Genomic DNA, 20,476 nt, shown 5'->3' with positions numbered 1-20,476 from the left:
AGTGTATGTACTTGTGTTAACATCTAGTCCACGGTGAGGTGTAGGTAACCATATAATTCTGTTCAGATTGGACCCGCTCAGTATATTTTCAATTTTGACCCAACTTTTCCCTGGGTTATGAGTCCAGTCAAAGATTCTCGCGATCAAGGTCGCATTATAATATCTCTTAAAATCTGGGAGCCCTAAGCCTCCTCTCTCTTTAATTCTAGTCAGCGTTTCATAGCATATCCTCGGTTTTTTTTTTCTCCATATATATCCCAAGAGCATTTTCCTTAGTGTCCTAAAAAAAACCTCTGGAAGTTTAATTGGGATCATTTGAAACTTGTATAGGACTTTGGGCAAAATTATCATTTTTATCAGATTTATACGGCCCATCCAAGACGGATTTCCAGATCCCAACCTCTTCAATTCCTCTTTTATCTCATTTAAAAGTGAAATGTAATTAATCTTATACATATTATTAGTTGAGGCAGACAATTTTACCCCTAGATACTTTAGTTCTTTCTCTCTCCACACAAAGGGGAATTCTTCTTGTATTTTTTCTTTTTCACTATTTTTAAGATTTATATTTAAAATTTCTGATTTTGTTGGATTAATTTTTAAGTTTGATATTTCCCCATACTCTTTCAGTGTTTTCATTAAGTTTGGTAGAGAAATACGAGGGTTTCCAACGAAGAACAATAAGTCGTCCGCATAGGCCGCTACCTTATGTTCTCTATCTCCTATCTTTATTCCTTTTATATTGATGTTCTTTCTTATCATTGACAACAATGGCTCCAGGGACAAAACAAACAATAGTGGGGATAGGGGGCATCCCTGTCTAGTTCCATTTGACATCCTAAAGAGCTCCGATCTTCCTCCATTTACCAAGACAGTGGCTGTGGGGCCTTTATATAGATTACCAATCCACTTCCTAATTCTATCCCCCAACCCCAACTCCACCAAGGTGTCCATCATAAAATTCCAATTCACTCTATCAAATGCTTTCTCTGCATCAATTGACAATAATATTACTGGGGTCTTCTCTTTTTTCCCCTCTTGTATAAGCAATAATGATCTTAATCCGTTGTCTCTACCCTCCCTTCCCGGGACAAATCCCACCTGATCCCCATGTATCCATTCTGGCAACAAGACCTTAAGCCTGTTTGCCAGAACTTTCGCAAACAGTTTTGTGTCTACATTCAGCAGCGCAATGGGTCTATAGCTTGCACACTGAGAAGGGTCTTTATCTTCCTTGTGAATTAAAACTATGTTGGCCTGTAAGGACTCTCCCCTAATTTCCAACTTATCTCCAAGGGCGTTCATATATGTCTTCAATCTAGGTATTAATAACTCTTTACATTTTTTTATAATATTTTACAGTAAACCCGTCTGGGCCCGGACTTTTCCCCACCACTGTATCCTTCAATGCTATTTCTATTTCTTCTGACGTGATTTCTGAATCCAAAGAATTCAGTTGAATTTTACTTAATTTCGATAAACCTGCATTTTTTAGAAATATACTTCTTTTTTCTTTATTTACTGTATCAATGTTATTGGGGATGTCCTGGGGTATTATGTTGTATAATTCACTATAATAATCTTCAAATACTCTAGCGATTCTTTTAGTTGAGTGGACCATTTCACCCTTAGAGTTTCTTATTTTTTCTATATAATTCCTATTTTTCTTTTCTCTCAATGCCCTCATTAGGTGTTTTCCCGGTCTATCTCCCCATCTATACCTTTCGCTTGTTAATTTATTAAAGACTCTTCTTTTTTCTTCCTCCATTATCCTCTCTAATTCATCTTTCTTTTTTGTTATCTTCTGCCTTAGTTCTTTCAAGATGTTCCTTTTGTGGGCCTGTTCCAGATCAGCTATTTCATTTAGAAGTCTATTGATCTTTTCTCTCCTTTCTCTTTTCTTTTTTGCCCCTATTGCAATAAGTACTCCTCTGATATAGGCTTTATGAGCTTCCCACAGTGTTGCGACCGAAACTTCCTCAGTGTCATTCTCTTCAAAATATCTTTCAATTTCTGTTTTAATCTTTTGGTTGACCTCCTCATCCAATAGAAGTGCTTCATTCATCCGCCACACAAAACCACCTCTGTCTTCACTACCCCATCTTAACTTCATTGCAACCGGAGAGTGGTCTGAGATAGAACTCCCTCCAATCATAACCTCTGCCACGGAGTCTATAAATTGATGTTCTATCAATACATAATCCAATCTGGAGTAAGTCTCGTGAACATGTGAGTAAAATGTATAATCTCTATCCTTCAGATGCCTAATTCTCCATATATCCACCAGCTGACACTCATTTAATGATTTCTTTAATAATCTCAGGGACCTATACTCCTCTTTCCTCACTTGGGAGGTAGTATCCAGCCGTGGATCCATACAAAGGTTAAAATCCCCCGCTACTATCAATCGACCTCTTTTAAAATCCATCAGCCTCTGCAATACTTCCCTTAGGAATATCTCTGGTTTCTTATTTGGGCAATATATACTAGCCACTGTACAATCAATATCCTGCAACTTACCCCTTAGGAACAAAAACCTACCCTCTGGGTCTGTTATTCTCTTCTCCACATCAAACCTAATATTTTTTGCAAACCCTATAGCTACCCCTTTTGCTCTTCTAATTGGTGAGTCCGCATAATACCATGTCGGAAAATATCTTGAGCGCAGCCCAATCTTAGATTCCAAATCCAAATGTGTCTCCTGCAAAAAAACCACTGAGGCTGTCCTGTGTTGTAACTCCTTCAATAATCTAAATCTCTTTCCGGGGCAGCTTAGTCCCTTTACATTAAAGGTTACAAACTGAACTTCTTCCATGTTGGCCTCCTCTTTCTTTTCTCTCTCTTTCCTCTACCCGTTCTCTTACCCTTACCCCTCCTATGCAGAGTATTACCCATCCTTCTCCCCCCACTCCCCATCTCTCCCGCCCTCCTCCCCCCCACATCCCACCCCCCCTCCCCCCCTCCTCCAGGCCTCCTCTGCCTATGGATCTTTATCCACCTTAGATCCCTACCTCAGGGGTTCAACTCCTCCCATGACCGCACTCCCCCCCCCCCCCTCCTCCCCCGTGTCCCTTTATCCATTGCTTCTCTATTTCTTTTTCTAACCGGCTGCCAATTTTCTTCCTCCAGATTATATAACTCTCCCTCCTCCCCTTCCCAACCCGGGATCTCTAGTTTCTGTATGCCAAATTTATCACAGAAATCCCCCACATCTTCTGGGAACCTCAGGACCGCTGTAATTCCTTCCCTCCATCCAATTAAACCCGCTGTACGACCCCATCTATAGTTCACATTATGTTTTTTCAATACTTCCAATAGGGGTTTCAATAATCTCTTTTTCTGCAAAGTCTCTGCTGTTAAGTCCGCAAAAATTTGGATGTTTTTCCCTTCATATACAATACTTGTTCTTCCTTTCACCTTTTTCCATATCTCTTCTTTATCACCGTAATTATGAAATTTAACAATTATGTCTCTTGGTTTCTCTACTCCTTTTTCTCGTTGAGACCTTCCTATCCTATATACGTCATCTAATTTACATATCGCCATGTCCTGATTACCCATTATGAAGGTCAAAATTTTGCCAATTAACTCTTTTAAATCTTCCCCCATGGTCGGCTCTGGGACACCTCTCACTCTTAGATTGTTCATCCTTGCTCTGTTTTCTTGTTGTTCCATCATGTAAAGCAGTCTTTTTAGGTCCTTTCTATTGTCTATTATCCCTTTTTTCAAGTTTGGGATAATTTGGGCATGCTTTTGAACTTTCTCCTCCGTTTCCTCCACCCTAGTTAACAATTGCTCCAGATCTTCCCGAATTATACCCATCTCCTGCTTTATTGATATTTCCAGACCTTTAAACATCTCCGCCATTTCCTTTTTATTTGGTATTTGAAGGTCCCTTTCAAATTCTCTCGTCTCAATGTCTTCCATTGATTGTTGACTGTTATACACCGGACCCAGGGAAAGTCTCGGGCTGTTATCCAGGCTTATTTCCAATTCACTCTTTTCACTGATTCCCTGGGATCTATCTGGCGTGAGATTTCCCTGTGTCGTAAATTTTTTAATCGTGCCAGATTGGGGGTTCCTAGACCCAACCCCTTTGGTGTTTTTACCTTTCATAATTATTTTTGAAGTTTTATCCCTCCTCCTTTCCTTATAATCTATCGGGTCTTTGAACCCACCCTAGGACTCTCCGAATTCAAAGTCCAAATTCCTTAAACAGCAGATGCAGAGCGAGGGAGAAAAAAAAAAAAAAAAAAAAAAAAAAACACTCTGCAGTGGAACTACTGTTATCACTCACCCTCCAAGTTGTAATGTCCTTCAGGGTGCGAGTCTCTTCTGTGGCGATCTTCTCCTGGGGGGTTACTCTTTGTGATGTTAACTTCTTCTTCTAGGAACAATATGCGATTTCCCAATGGTGTGGAAATAAAGACTAGAGATGTATCTATAGTTGCATAAAGATAGTATAATTTGTTACCAGGGTGGAATATTCATATGGGGTGATATAGAGGTATGGAGGAGGGAGGTAAGGAGTATAATATTATAGTTCGATGATATATATAATCCCACGGAAACAGTGGCAGTACTGAGGCAGTATATCTGTGTTCCACCCTCGGGGTACCCGAACACGGGTTTCTCTCCTCACTGGGCTAGCTGGGCTTCTCCACTCTTGCTGTATCTGTCTCCCAGGGTATAAACCGGGGGAACGGCGTCTCTCTCGTGTGGCTGCGCCGTCCTAGCCGTCTCCTGACAGCCGCACTCCTCGTCGTTCCGTCACCGCCAATAACCCCAAGGGAGCAGGAGCCTTTTCCAAAGCCTCTAGGAGAAGCCTGGAGATTCACTGAATCCAAGGGAAACTGGTATGGGGTGCTAGGGATGCACTTACCCAGACCACCGCGGGGCCTTCCGATCGACAGCCTGCTTTACTCCGGCCTTCGGCCTCCCGAAACGCCGGCCGGCAACTCTGTGTCCCAGTGATCCTCCGCGGCAGCACACGTGACTACTGTCTCCCGGCAACCGCTCTCCTTCTCTCGTCACTACCGCGAGATGATCCCCGGGGAAGCAGGCGCTCACTGTCACAGTCCAGGCTCGGCTCCCCACAGTCTCCAGAAAGCTTCCTCAGCCAAGCAGGTGGGTCCACATATCTCCGGGGCAGCCGGTCCACAAACAGGGACACTTGAGGAGGAGATAGTCGAGGGAGGTTAACGGAGAGTGTTCACTCTACACTCTCCATTGCCGCCATGTTCAGGCTCCACCCCCCCCCTGTTCACTTCGGATGCACTCTTGACTGCCATAGGAAATAATAGGGCTATCAATTGGAACATAGCAACACCTTAGACTATTAGGGATGTAAATCGAAAACCATGACTCTGGGTATGATCTCTCTATTTCAAATGCTTTAGAACAGTCCAAATATACTATATCAGCTACATCTCTGCTTACAGTACTGTGCAAATGTCTAAAGCTAGTTATATATTGTTGATATATTTTCATTCATCCAGTGGACTGAATAAAAAACAAAAATAACTAACAGATTCCTCCATCCACCTCATTTGTGGATCCCCCCTGCTGGGACATTGTATTTTGACAGCTGCTCCGGCAGTCCCTGCAGTCAAAATGTTTTTACAGCAGGTCCCTTTGACTTCTGTCGAGTGGGGACAGACCCACACTGATCACAAGTTGGCTGGTTCATCTCTGTTTACAAAATACAAATGCGTGTTAAATTCTTATGCTTCTCTTGAAAATACATTTTTCAGTTTTTCTACCATAAATTACAGAGTAAGATATTGATATAAGACATATTTTGGCAAGAGAACTCAATTTTACTTTACCAAATCATGATTACGAAATCCACCCAAGGACAGATAAACATAAGCATACCATAGATGCTGTGATTGTCTTTCCTGCAACCACTGGTCACAGCAGAGAAAATTGCTCAATTCCCCCATCAACTCTGAATCCCTCCTGCAGAGCTATTTTGTGCTGAACTGTCCAAGATTCAAACCATCTATGGCCAGCTTTACCAAAGCATAATGTACTAGGTTTACTCCACTCTTCCATCCTTGACATTGGCAGATACCTACAGGGAGCCTAAGGGTTCCAGTAGATGTTACATGTGTGGTATCTCTCATCTACACACCATACATACTTTAATGTAGACCTTATTCTTACAAACACCACGTGCCTATTTAAGATGCTTTTTGGCCTTTAAAACTCACATTTAAAGATGATCTTTGAGGCCTTCCAACATTACTACACTAAGTTTTATTCCTTAAGCTTTACTCCTTCACCACTTTAAATATGTGCTCCACTAGAATAATCTGTCCAAAAACTCTTGACCTAATTAAAGAGGAACGTCAGTTTTTTTGTTTATCACCTTAAGTAGTAGAGATCGTTATCTCTGCGCTTCCCCTTCTTCTTTCCTCCAGCACTTCATATTCGGTTCACTGCAGTAATCCAAATTCTTCACAGATTCAATGGGCTGAAACACGTTTCTCGCTGTGTGACACCCAGTGTCACACAGCCCATTCTTGTGCAGCAGGGCTGTCTTGTATACAGTATATCCACATGTGATGTGTAAGAGTGTAACCTACTGGGACTTGTAGTGGGTGGGAAGCAGTGGCAAGTACAGGTCTAAGTTGGGTCATATGCATGATGCTACTCCTCACCCATGGCCCCATTGCTGAGACTGCAAGATTGGACATGGTATGTTTATGTGATCACTACATCAGGTACAGAGCCCATAGAGCCAAAAAACTGGACTGCAGATTGACTTTGTCTCCTGAAACCTGATCATTGCAAGTCCACCTTTAAAAGAAGAAAAAATAAATGCACACATTTTTTCAGGAAAATTGGATCAGTTTATTGTAAGTGCAATGCCAGGCTAATGTAGACTAGTCATCAAGCTCCCAGCCTGTACTGAGGTAGGGCTTTTAGTTGGAGAGCTAGAGGAAATGTCAATGGACTTTGAGTGCTGTGACCACCACACTTTTACAGTATTTAATTTATGACTTCTAGTTCATTCAGTCATGAGCCCTGCACAGCCACGCTGATCTCAAAAGTGACAGCGGATGCACGTTGTCAAGGAGAGGGACATTCTGGATGTGGGGGACTGCTTGGCATCATGTAACATGGTGTAAAATTTGGAGTTAGCCTTTAAGGGACATTATGACATTTGAGTACTATACTACAAAAGCTATTAAACTTCCAGGCCTATAGTTTTGGAGTGAAAACTTGATATATATTACTACAAATGCCTTAGAAATAGCTGAGGATTTTTTTTAATGTAAACCATGTTTTCAAGATAGAAAATAATAGCTGCTAAACTGTGTAAACCACCCAGAGTAGGAAAAACCCAAGCACTGGCTGAAGTGTCTCCACACTCTAGACCAGGGTTTCTCAAACAGGGCTCCATGGAACCCCTGGTTTCCTCCAGAGGTTATCAGGGGTTCCTGAGTAAAGAGCAATTTCTGCCTCTCAGGTTCCCACTGACACCATTGAATTTTTGAGCTATCTGTAAGGAGGTAAATCTTCCCCATGACCACAAGTGTAAGGAGCATTCTTCTCAAAGACCATCAAACTAATGTATCATGAGTTGTAGATATAGTACTTTTTAGCTGGGGTTGCCTGAGCAAAGTTATTTCAAGGATTACTCTGTTTTGAAAAGGATGATGAAGGCTGGCCTAAGCACATGTTTTGTTCAAGTGCCTTGTCAGGTGCTTTATTCACATTTATTTTATTTTTCTGGACCACATCAACATTTGGTAAACTGTATTGCATTCAATATTGTTCTAATAATATCCTCATATTGTACATTAGCACCGCTGAGTTCTTTTTGATTAACAGAGCTAAAATATATATACTGTATCTTTTTATATGGAAAGTTTGCTTTCTCTTTGTCCCCAGTGACCTGCAGTGATTTTTTTTATTTTCTATTTTTTTTTTGAAAGGGGATACTTTTTTTTACCTTTATAAAATTCTTTAAAGAATTTTTTACTAACTCGCCTTTTATATTGAATTTTTGATATTCTGCCCTCCTCTTTGTGGGTCTTATATTTTTGTAGCTTTCCAAAGATAAGGCTACTTTCACATTGATCAGCTTTTCTTCCTTTTTTGTGTTAAAAAAGCGAAAAAAAAATCGATTGACCATTAAATCCTATGGAACTCTTAACACTGGTCAGTTGCGGGTCCTCGACATTTATCCAAGTCCTGCAAACTGCATTTTTGATGCATGTTTGGTGCAGTAAAAAGCATAAAAAATGCTGCAAAAACCCATGAAAAATGCATCAATGGTTGTGTTTCTGGTACGTTCTTTGAGCTACGTGTCCTTTTTTTCACATGTGCAAAATGTGGCAAAAACACATTTGCGTTTTTACCTTGTTTTTGCAATGGAGCAATGTCAAAGTAGCCTAAGTGCTCCTTCAAATTATTATTTTTAAAGGCCGTTATGTTATCATATATGATTTTCTAACAAATGATAAAGCGTAGAATAGCTTTACAGAAAATGTATCTAGAACGCTATCATTTGTGTTCTGTTTTGTTGACAACAGTTCCTCCCAGGTCTATATGTTGGAGACTGTCCCTGGACCCTGGAAACTCATCTCTCCTAAAATGTTCATGTTTTCAGTATATGCTTGTTTTTTATAGACTGAGATACTCTGCAGGGCTAAATAGATGTGTTCTACATTATGTGGCGGTAGAAGGATTCAAGCAATCTTTACAACTCTTTCTTTGCAGGTTTCAGTGACCAGTTTGACTAACGGACATTTGAAAAGAGTGCTGTGTGCACATTTTGTTCCTTTCACTAACCCTCTATTATCTGTAGCCACCTTGTAATCTGTCTGCATTGAAATTCTGGCCAACAATATGTTATCTCTATTGTGAATGGCTCTTAACAATTCCTGGTGAATAAAAGAAGACTGCCATTCTGTCTCTATTTTTTTTTTCTTTTTTGAATGTGCAAACATGTTTCTGTGATAAATATTCTTCTAAACGCTTTATACATCTTCCTCAGGGCACCTTTATGTAGTAAAACAATGACAGTAGCAAATATGTATACATACTTTACATAAGTATTGTTAAAGTGTTACTAAAGGCAGAATAATATCCATGCTATACTCACGTGCTCTGTGCAGTGGAATTAAATAGAGCGGACCCAATCCTCCTCTGCTTGGATCCCCTGCCAGAGATCCTGGCTCCTCCTCTACTTTGTGTGTCCCCATAGCAAGCCATTTGCTATGGGGACAAACGCTGTGTGCTAGCTCCCGACCTGTTTGTCTATGGAACCGTGCTCCATAGATGCACATTGCGGGACTTAGCCCCGCCCTCCACATCCTCTTCACTGGACTTAAATGACAGCAGCAAGAGCCAATGGCTACTGCTGCTGTTTAAGTCGCTGTGTGAAGAGGAAGAGAGGGGAGAAGAGATGCAGCCGTGCACAGCGCTGATCTCTTCTCCCCTCTCTTCCTCTTCACACAGGGAAGGGGGAGCACAGGGAATTTAAAAATGTTTTTTTTACCTTAATGCAAGCAATGCATTAAGTTAAAAAAATATTTTTAGGTTTATTATCTAGTATCACTTTAATAACTGAGATTCTGAGACCATTACATGTTTGTGGTGTGACTAAGTGTGAATTGGCACTATTTTGTGGTTTAATGAATTGCATTTAGAAGTTGATTTAATTGGTCACCATTGGAGACCAGTTAGTTGCAGTGAAGATTTCTGCTTATGATTTACATTACTTTGAAATAAGACTCACTGGGGTTTATTTACTAAAGTTGGAGAGTTCAAAATCAGGCTTACTTCTGCATAGAAACCAATCAGCTTCTGACATCAGCTTGTTCAATAAAGCTTTGGCAATAAAACCTGGAAGCTGATTAGTTTCTATGCAGTAATGCCTGATTTTGCACTCTCAAGCTATAGTAAATAAACCCCACTTTTTCCAAAAAGGACAACTGCAGCCTCCTTACTGAGGGTCCCATAGAGACAGAATCATGTACAATGTAGAAAAAAAATGCACAACATGCTTTCTTTCTCTCTCTCTCTCTATATATATACAGTATATACTATATATATATATAGATAGAGAGAGAGAGAGAGAGAGACAGAGAGACAAAATGTTTGCATTGCAAATAAACATTTAATATATGACAAAGGGTCCACAGAGCACTATGGTTTGCTTGCAGGCTATCTCACGCTGAAACTGTAAATTAACCGCTAAGGAGGGAAGTGTGGAGAGGAGAAAAGTCACTGCTCGGACTCACTCTGATTCACTTCTCTCTGAATTAAAGCCTAAGGGCTCATGTACACTGTAGCTGATAAACTCACGTTCAGGAGCTTTTCTGCATTTTTTTCAGCAGCCCCTAAACTCTCCCTAATGGTTTCCTATGTGCCCATGTACACTATGTTATTTACAGTCGTTTACAGGCAGTTGAGTTTACAGTCATTTTTTTTGAACGCACCAAACTTGCGTTCAGGAGTAGATTTGATCAGCGTTTTTAACGCCAAATGCTTTTAAATGTGGCTAACCGTGTTTATAAGCATTTGCGTTTAGAAGCGTTTTTTGACTGGTCCATATCCAGGGCACAATTCACTAAGCAGTATCCTACCGCATCTGAGTATGCGGTAGGATACCGCATAGCATTTTTAAAAAAACACCCAATCCACTTAAAAAGGCTACTAAAATACCGCATGAATTTATTAAGTCATGCGGAATTTTAGTAGTGTAAAGCATGCATCATGTTTCAGCTGTCTTCAGTGCATTCTGGGCATTTGGGAGGGTCTCCTGAGGTTATCTTTTAAAAACGCTTCTAAATGCAAACGTGCATAAATGCGGCTAAACTGACGTTTTTTAACATACTTTTTTCAGAAGTCAGTTTCTATCGTTCAGAAGAGTTTTCCAAACACCCTGCGTACATGAACCCTAACTCCAGGTTTTGTCTTACTTTAAATAGTTAATTTGCCAGCCCAAACAAATTATTTTCATTACTAAGAAATGAAATTGCAGCAGTGGTACGGGCAATTCTCATCTGCTGACGGAACAAATATGTCGGGCTGAGTGCTGCTCGGCCACTCATAGGGAGCCTTGCCAACAGAGAGCCACTCAAACAGTAGCTACAGCAAAGCACGCAATACTGGGGAGAGAACAATTTATGTTTCCTGTAAAACAAAATGACTGCAGCTCTACAAAATGTGAAATGTGAAATGGCCTTGAACATTCTGTTTAATTTGATTAACATTACATAACTATCAAGGCAAAGTGAAACAATGTAAAAATAATAACAATTCAGGCAGCCTACTGCTTTAAAGAAAACCTTTCAATTCAATGAAAATTAATTAAAACAAAAACAATCTATCAACTGTGCAAATGTGAAACATGTTAATTAAAGACGGCAAAATAATTAAAATTGCAACATCAAAAAGAAGAAGGGAAAAAAAAGGAAAAGCAAAAAGTGCAAGAACACTGAGAATTAATCATCGTTTTATATTTATTGCAAATAAAACATTAATGTAATTAAGCAGATAATGAGGTTCTCTTAGGCTACCCATGGATGTTAAAATATTTGCTCACCATGCTAGATATAGACATTGATGGAATTTGGGAGAGGAGACATCAGCTCAGCAGTCTATTTTAGTAAAGATGTCCACAAAATATACATTCCTATCCTTTGGGGATCCATGTTTGTGGCTAATAGAGACCCACGGAGGCATTTTAATTGAGGAAGAAGTCTACTGGCCAAAAACTTCTGTAATAGTTCCCCCTATCCCAAACCCTTTCCCCAAAAGAAGTCTCCATGGGGTTTATTTACTAAAGCTGGAGAGTCCAAAATCAGACTCCCTTCTGCATAGAAACCAATCAGCTTCCAGGTTTCATTGCCAAAGCTTCATTGAACAAGCTGAGGTTAGAAGCTGATTGGTTTCTATGCAGAAGGGAGTCTGATTTTGGACTCTCCAGCTTTAGTAAATAAACCCCCATGTGTCAGCTATGCCAGGGAACCAAGTAATCTAACTAGCTCCCACCTGATTTTGCTGAAATAACAGGTATTGGAAGATGATTTTCTATCTTAAGCCTCGTACACACGATGAGAATATTGGACAAATGATCGTCTGTTTTTTCTTTGCATGCTAATTTCCGTATCGAAAATGAAGAGGTTACTAAAATTACAAAAATTCCTGTACAAAATTCAGAAGTGATGTAATGTATTGTATTTTTGGACAAACCACTGTCCCTTCAAATAATTTCGGATGAAAGCTGTGTACTAACGATCAGATTATCACACAATCACTTTGAAAGCGGTATTTTTGTGCGATTTTCTGATCGTGTGTAGTAAGCTTTAGGCCAACACAATGGATCTACTGCTTGAATTGCTTTCACCTTTTGTTTTGGGGCTTCTCATTCAGGATATATATGTGTGAGGAGGTCATGGCTGGTGGAACATATGTCACACTGTACACCCTCAGTTCTCATGAGGCTAAGGAGGCTTTGTGAAAAGGTAATCTATGTGATGTCAGCACCCAGTGCTATTGTGCCTGTCAACGGTTTCTGTACTCATGAGCTGGCTGTTCTTCTGGTGAATGGGAGGAGATGAAATACAACCGATTGCCTGCACCTGCTGTATATAATTTTTTTCCTTAAAAAAAATTAATTATATATACATAAGGTAAGGCTAGGCAATAAGCAGGTACCCACCTTGATTACAGATGGAAGAAGGCTCAGCTTTTTGCTGTCAATGTACACAATGTAGTTAATTCACAAACAAATACTGCATGTGCAAACAATTATGCATAAATCCTGGCGAACAAGCAAATTGTAAGCTCAGGGACACTAGCACACAGGCTACATCATACAAAAAAAGTTAAAAAAAAAACAAACAAACAAATAAAAAACAAAAACATATATAAATTAAAAAAGGGGGCAGACTCAATAGACCACTAGGTCTTTTTCTGCCATCACTTTTCTGTTTCTATCATATTTGCTCAAAATCTACTAACAAGAGTGGTTTTCAATGGATTCTACAGTCCCTTGTCCAAATGCATGTCAGCTAAGTGGTTCTGTGCTGAATCAAAAAATATACATTTTACTGTTTTTAGGTTTACTGAACTGCTTTGATTTTATTTGCACATACCATATAGGTATAAAACTACATATGATGCGTTAAGATGCTAAGGCTTCATTAACATGTAAAGAAAATGCATATACAAATGTCTTTTAATGATAGAATCCGAACACAGCAGCATTGTTTTCAATGGAGCCATTCGCTCAAGTGCGTAAACATGAGCTGCTTTCAGATCTGTAATAGAGTCCAAAAACATGCGATTTATGTGCTTGTGCATATAAACGCATGTATACGCATTTGTACGTGCGTAAATTAACTCTAAACAAAGAAGAAAAATAAATGATCATGAAAAAAAATTATGTATCTATGCATCTTTCTGCATTTAAACCCATCTATATGCAAGTATTTTACTGATCATTATGCAGGAACTTGTCTCCTTGAAAACACATAACACGTAATAACATCTGTAAAACTATTACAGTAAAAAAAATGTATTATATATACACAAGGTAAGGCTCGGCAATAAGCAGGTACCCACCTTGATTACAGATGGAAGAAGGTGCAGCTTTTTGCTGTCATTGTACACAATGTAGTTAGTTCACAAACGAATATGTGCAAACAATTATGCATAAATCCTGGTGAACAAGCAAATCGTAAGCTCAGGGACACTAGCACACAGGCTACATCATACAAAAAGTAAAAATAAAATCCACCAAACAAATAAAAAAACAAAACATGTATAGATTAAAAAAAAAGGGGAAGACTCAATAGACCACTAGGTCTTTTTCTGCCATCACTTTTCTGTTTCTATCATATTTACTCAAAATCTACTAACAACAAGAGTGGTTTTCAATGGATTCTACAGTCCCTTGTGGGAGCAGATCTTTGTACACATGCACCCAAGCTCAAGAGCTAGTCAGCGTACGAGAATATATACAGTTTCTTGGAATACAGATTCCAATACCTGTGCAAATGCTGACTGTTTCACACAACAAGAGCCTAGCATACAGGTGTTTTTATTATATATCGCTGAACTTGGCACATACACATTTAATTTCTTATAAAAAAGGGTCACATTATTATAATTTTTATTTCAATTTACACACTGTATGGTGCACCTTATAAGAGTAGAAGACAATATTGTTTGATGTTTATGTGTATCAAACTAGAATAGTGCCTTATATGTTGAATATCAGTGTACCATCAGATACATAGGTTCCAGTGATCACAAACACTACAGGGTTGATTTACTAAAACTGGAGAGTGCATAATCTGGTGCAGCTGTGCATAGAAACCAATCAATTTCCAGGTTTTATTGTCAAAGCTTACAATGGGGAAGTCCTCTTTTTGGTGGGACTTTAACGACACAATTCTCCTATATGATAAACTTGAAAAATTCAAAAGTTTAAAAGATGTGCAGTTTTATTTTTACAATCTTAAAAAACAGACATAAAGCTACAGTACAAATTACAGCGGGGTCATCAAAGATGGTATTTCCAATATAGAAGTGGGTCATGCATAAATCGCACTTGACGCGTTTCGAGACCAACGACAATCTCTTCCTCAGAAGTGCTCAAGAAGGCATGATGCATGATCCCATGTGGGGTAAGAACTGCAAAGGAATTAAAAACTTGTTTTCCATGAACACAGCCAAGGAATCTTCAAATATCTTAGGAGTGCGAGGTGATGACTAAAAAAAATCACATAAGGAAGTGTCGGTAGCCTGGTAGCAATTAAGACCAGGACATGGAAGACAAACCACTGCAAAGTTATATTTCAGGTTTGTCATAAGAAGTGCAAATTATGGCTGTGAGCTCATGACCCACTTCTATTTTGGAAATACCATCTTTGATGACACCGCCGTAGTTTGCACTGTAGCTTTATGTCTGTTTTTTTAAGATTGTAAAAATAAAACTGCATATCTTTTAAACTTTTGAATTGTTCAAGTTAAGAGAATTATGCCGTTAAAGTCCCACCAACAAGAGGACTTCCCCATTGTATCTTTTAGGGATGATGGCACCCCTTGTATCATATCCCTTTCCCTCTTTATTGTCAAAACTTAATTCAACAAGCTGAAGTTTGAAGCCGATTGGCTACCATGCACAGCTGCATCAGATCTTGCACTCTCCAGTTATAGTAAATCAACCTCTATGTATGTAAATGTATACATGAGGGTTCCCAGTCCAAGTGTACCCTAAAGGGCTCATTCTACTTTTCAGTATCAACATGTGCAGTAATGCGTGTAACAATGGGTTGCTGTGTCATTTTGTACAGCACCCCAAGGCAACACACTTACTTTTTAGTGTACCGCAATGCATGGCAACTTTTGGTAGTGCATTGTATTAGAAAAATGGGTCATGTGAATTTTTGGTACACTATGGTTCGTCGGCAACCTATTCATTTCAAATGGGCTGCCTTAATGCAATGCACAGTAGCATGCGTGTTAATCCACCAGAAATAAGTAAATGGGCTCTCATAGTTTATTTTAGTAAATCAGGCACAATACCCAGCACCATAATATACTATACAAAAATCCTCAGCATGCTTACCAGTTACCATGTCTAAGGTTTTTGTTGCATGCAATTGCAGTGATAATATAACACAGGAAGCATATGACTGGGTTAATAAAACATCTTTGTCACCTCAGCTGCCAAAAGCAGACAGTTACATGAAGCCGTCAACCTTTTATGTCCATCATCTTGTCACTGTACCCAGCTGATGCATGTGTGAATTGAATGAAATGAAATAGCTTGGTTAGAACCTGGGCCCTTTCTAATTCAGAAATGCTATTTTACTGCAAAGAGATAACCAGATAATGAGTACAAAAAGGTATACAAAGTTATACAATAGGCATGTAAATGTAAAAACATTAAAGACTCCATCTGTTTCTTCTGGCATAATGGTTCAAAATAGGTTGTAGCTGTTTTCTGAGTGCAGATTACTTGGACTTGGAAAATGTTCTTTGCCATAAGAAAACTGAATTACAAGTTTTATGCTAACGACAGAGAGAAGACTGCAAGCAGGCTTATTCTTTAAAAGGTATGTATTATTTTATAAACTTGAATAGTTTATTTTCTATCATCCTAAGGAAAACAGACATGCATATTTGTTCCCACAGTGACTACAAGATTCGGCTGGATGGTGTTGGGTCTGTGCATGTCTTGTTACATGCACCATGAAGCATGGAAAGACCAGAGTGATCCCACAAGACTGCTTCATTCAGTTCATAAAGTCTATAATGTGCCTAGCTTTGGTATCAGTGGTGAGTTAGAGAACAGTGCAGTCAACCTTAAAGGAGATGTAGACCCCAACTGAAAGACATTTAGTTTTGCTAAAGCACTGTCTATCATTAACTATTGTCATTTATTTTTTAAATAAAAATAATTGTTTTTACCATTTCTCATTATTTGTTGCATCTCAGTGCTGCTAATCTTCCACAACAACATCCTAAAAGTGTAAAGTCCAGCTATAGATGCGGGTTTCCTGATGTGACGACAGTGAACTATGCCTGCATAATGTGTGTTTCCAACTGAAAACTGTATGACGGGTGACAATGCAGCAGCCCAAACAGGAGACAAAAAACAACTTTTTTCACCCTATATCAGAAGGTATCTGACCAAGGACCTTCATGGCAGGATCACTAGGTATTATTATAATGAAAGCTGCAAATGTAAAGACATTTATGTCTTTACATGTGCTAAATGACTTTTGAACTTACATTTTGATTGGATTTACATATGCCTTAATACCTGTGTATTACTGTATGTACATGTTTATTTATTTATTTCAGGTGCTTATATAGCGCCATCAATTTCCACAGGGCTTTACATATGTACCATGTTTCCTCGAAAATAGGACACTGCCTTATATTTGTTTTGGCTCAAAAATGCAGTAGGTCTTGTTTTCGGGGTAGGTCTTATTTTTTAATGTATAGGTGTGGACAGGGGATGCAGAGGTGAGCTGCAAGCAGTTGTGGAAGAGGGTTACTATAGAGAGGACCAGCTGATGACAGTTGTGAGCTGAATCCAGGTGTTGCAGAGGTGAATTGACAGGTGAGTTTCAGACAGGGTGCAGAGATGAGCCACAGACAGGGTGCAGGGGTGAGTTTCAGACAGCGTGCAGAGATGAGCCACAGACAGGGTGCAGAGATGAGCCACAGACAGGGTGCAGGGGTGTGTTGCAGACAGGGTGCAGGGGTGTGTTGCAGACAGGGTGCAGAGATGAGCCACAGGCAGGGTGCAGGTGTGAGTTGCAGACAGGGGATGCAGAGGTGAGCTGTGGCTAGGGGGTACAGAGGTAAGCTGTGGCCATGGGGTGCAGAGTTGAGCTGTGGCCGGGGGGGGGGGGGGCAGAGGTGGGTTGCAACTCAGCTCACCTCTGTACCCCCCCAGCCGCAGCTCACCTATGCACCGTGTCTGTAACTCACCGGTCAATTTACCTCTGCAACACCTAGACTGCAGCTCACCTTTGCACATCCCCCCTCCCTTTCTACTGCCCTCATATGGTTAGCTAACTTTGCAAAACACAGCTGTCAGCAGCCGGTAGTAACTCCCGTTTCGGGTCCTATCTTCCCACACAGTGCACTAATCTCACTCACTCACCGCTCTGCCTCTTTCCCACTGGTCGGCGATCACCCCTGGGGCATTGGCTTCCATGCATTAGACTGCAGGTCAAGATGCCCTGCCCTGCCCCACCCCTAAACACACTGCGCCTGTTCCTTCCCTGTCCCACAGTGAGAACAGAGATAGGGAGGTTCTGTGGGAGCAGGTAGTACTGCCACTTAGAAGAGGGACTGTGACTTGCAAACACAAAATCCGCGCTTCTGTGGTTATAAGAAACAGTAGATATTGGTGTGCACAGGGCCAGTGCCGGAGATGGCGGAATGGCGTTTCGCCACGTTCCAAATGAAAAAAAGCCCCGATTACAACTAAATCTTATTTTCAAGGTAAGTCTTATACTTTAGCAATTCCCAAAAATAGTACTAGATCTTATTTTCGGGGTAGGTATTATTTTCAGGGAAACAGGGTATTATGCATTCACATCAGTCCCTGCCCTCAAGGAGCTTACAATCTAAGGTCCCTAACTCATATTCACACATACACATTATAGGGCCAATTTATATATAGACTATTTTTAAAATAGAAAACAAATACAAAGATTAACTGCATGATCATGTGCCACAATGCCATATGATCCATGTGAACACAAATATAGCACAACAGCACCAATGTGTAAAGAGGAGAAAGGCTGACCTTTGCCTGCTTTCAACTGAAATATCTATTTTTGTTATTTTGCATTATAAACTTGTTTAATTTAAAACCTGTAGAAATACACATTTTTAGGAATGTTATAGATCAACCTATGTATGTTTTATTGTGGTTCTACAATCTTCCTTGCCATTCATTGGATAACTACTAATGATAATTATATGTTATGTAATATTTTGCTTGGTGTTTAAAAGAGCTGAAAAGCTCTTGTCTTAATTAGTGTATGAGACATGTTCAAGTTTGCAGTCATTCAGAAATGTAGTAGTTGACCGAGAAATTAAATTGATCATTTATGTACCAGTTCTTCAAATATGCCATGGTTTGCATGTTAGTATTATCTATGGAAAAGCAAACCAAATGGTCACATTACAATTGCTGTAAATAGCCTACATGTTTTAATTATATAGTTGATGGATTAATTTCTACTGGTGATTAAATGTTTTACCATGTCTGGACAGCATATTTGAAATATTTTCTGTAAATACAGTTTTATTTTCACAGAGCATTTTTTTAAGTGATGGTTTTCAGCAAAAAGTGTGTAACCCTCATTTGGAGAGGGTTATGTGAAATGGCTCTCAAATAGGATACTGTGCTAAACCTTTAGGAAAATAAGAGAAACTAAGTGGAAGAGTGGGTTTGATAATAAAATTGGCAGTGCCTCCACCCAGGACAGGACCTCTGTGAGCAGAGGGAATTCCCTTTCTAGGAAATTAACCAGTAATCTAATCAAAGTAATTGGGAGCAGAGGAACTACTGCAATCAGCATAAAAACATTAAACATAATGGGGTTTATTTACTAAAACTGGGGAGTGCTAAATCCGGTGCAGCCCTGCATAGAAACCAATCAGCTTCCAGGTTGTATTGCCAAAGCTTAATTGAATAAGATGAGGTTAGAAGCTGATTGGCTACCATGCACAGGTGCACCAGATTCTGAGTGAACCATCTTTAGTAAATCTCCCCCAATAAGTATATAAATGCACACCAGTATGGAAATAATATGAGCATTATATAATAGAAAAAATAATAGTACACACATCCAATGTACACACAGGTAATATCAGCAAAGGTCCCACGAGGAGTCCTGGTGGAATTGTGCACATATACCAGGGTATATATAGTTAATGAAAGAGATACCTCCAGATGAATGTTGCAGCAAAGTTCAGTTGCAGGGGCCTCTGTGGATGATTGTGATGTAGTATCTGTTTTGATTCCGAAGACATGAAGACAAGCTCAGCATTGATGAGGACATCCTCCAACCGTCGAACAACCAGCCTGGAATGTAGCTTCTCACTAGCAGGAAACCTGGTGTGACACTGGACCTCAGAGACAGCCTATATATTCTGCATCTTAGTCTCTAGAAACCACTAATTTGTTATGCAACCGGACCCCTAACTGCCATGAGGCTGGTGGATGCCTATCCTGGCTTTAGCCTATGCTGGGTATTGAGCCCTGAGCTAAAACTAACTATAGAATCCAAGACCAGAAAGAGACAGATTTAACTATAACAACAGGAGCTGAGTGTAAACTCTATTGATATAAACAGGTTTACCTATTAACATACAGAAAGGTGACCACTACACATGCACACTGTATCACAAACTCTATCAGGTATAGTGCATGTGAGATAACAACAGGGCAGGGGTGGACTTAACCATTTGGAAACTCGGGCACTGTCCGAGGGCCCGGGGTCAGTAGGGGGCCCCATAAGATGCCCCTGGTACCTTTTTCATAGACTTTTTTGAGTTTGGGCAAGGACACAGGGGCCCCATGATCCCCTATTGCACGGGGGCCCCATGAGTTGTCAGTCCGCCCCTGCAACAGGGGATCAGATATACTTCTGTCACCAGTCTTTATAAATATATACAGTATATACACCCAGAAGCTGTGAGGAACAATAGTAAACTATTAAAGATAGGACCACTTGGCTAATAATTCCTTCCTTCAGGTGTGGATTCAGTTCTGCCATCGACAAGACGTGTCTCAGACTTTCCCTCTCTTTCTCTCTTTACTTCCTCTTTCTGGGATTTTCAACCCAACAACCCAGTCACAGGAAATGCTACAAATAATTCTGTGACAAGCAGCTAGGCTATTCACAAATGCAAATGGTATTAGATTCCTAGGATTAGATCCCTACAATGTAATGACATTTAAAAATAA

Source organism: Staurois parvus, unplaced genomic scaffold (assembly GCF_062004578.1).
Source record: "Staurois parvus isolate SC_StPar_1 unplaced genomic scaffold, SC_StPar_1.0 ptg000147l, whole genome shotgun sequence".
Taxonomy (NCBI): Eukaryota; Metazoa; Chordata; class Amphibia; order Anura; family Ranidae; genus Staurois; species Staurois parvus.
This window is presented reverse-complemented; position numbering follows the sequence as displayed.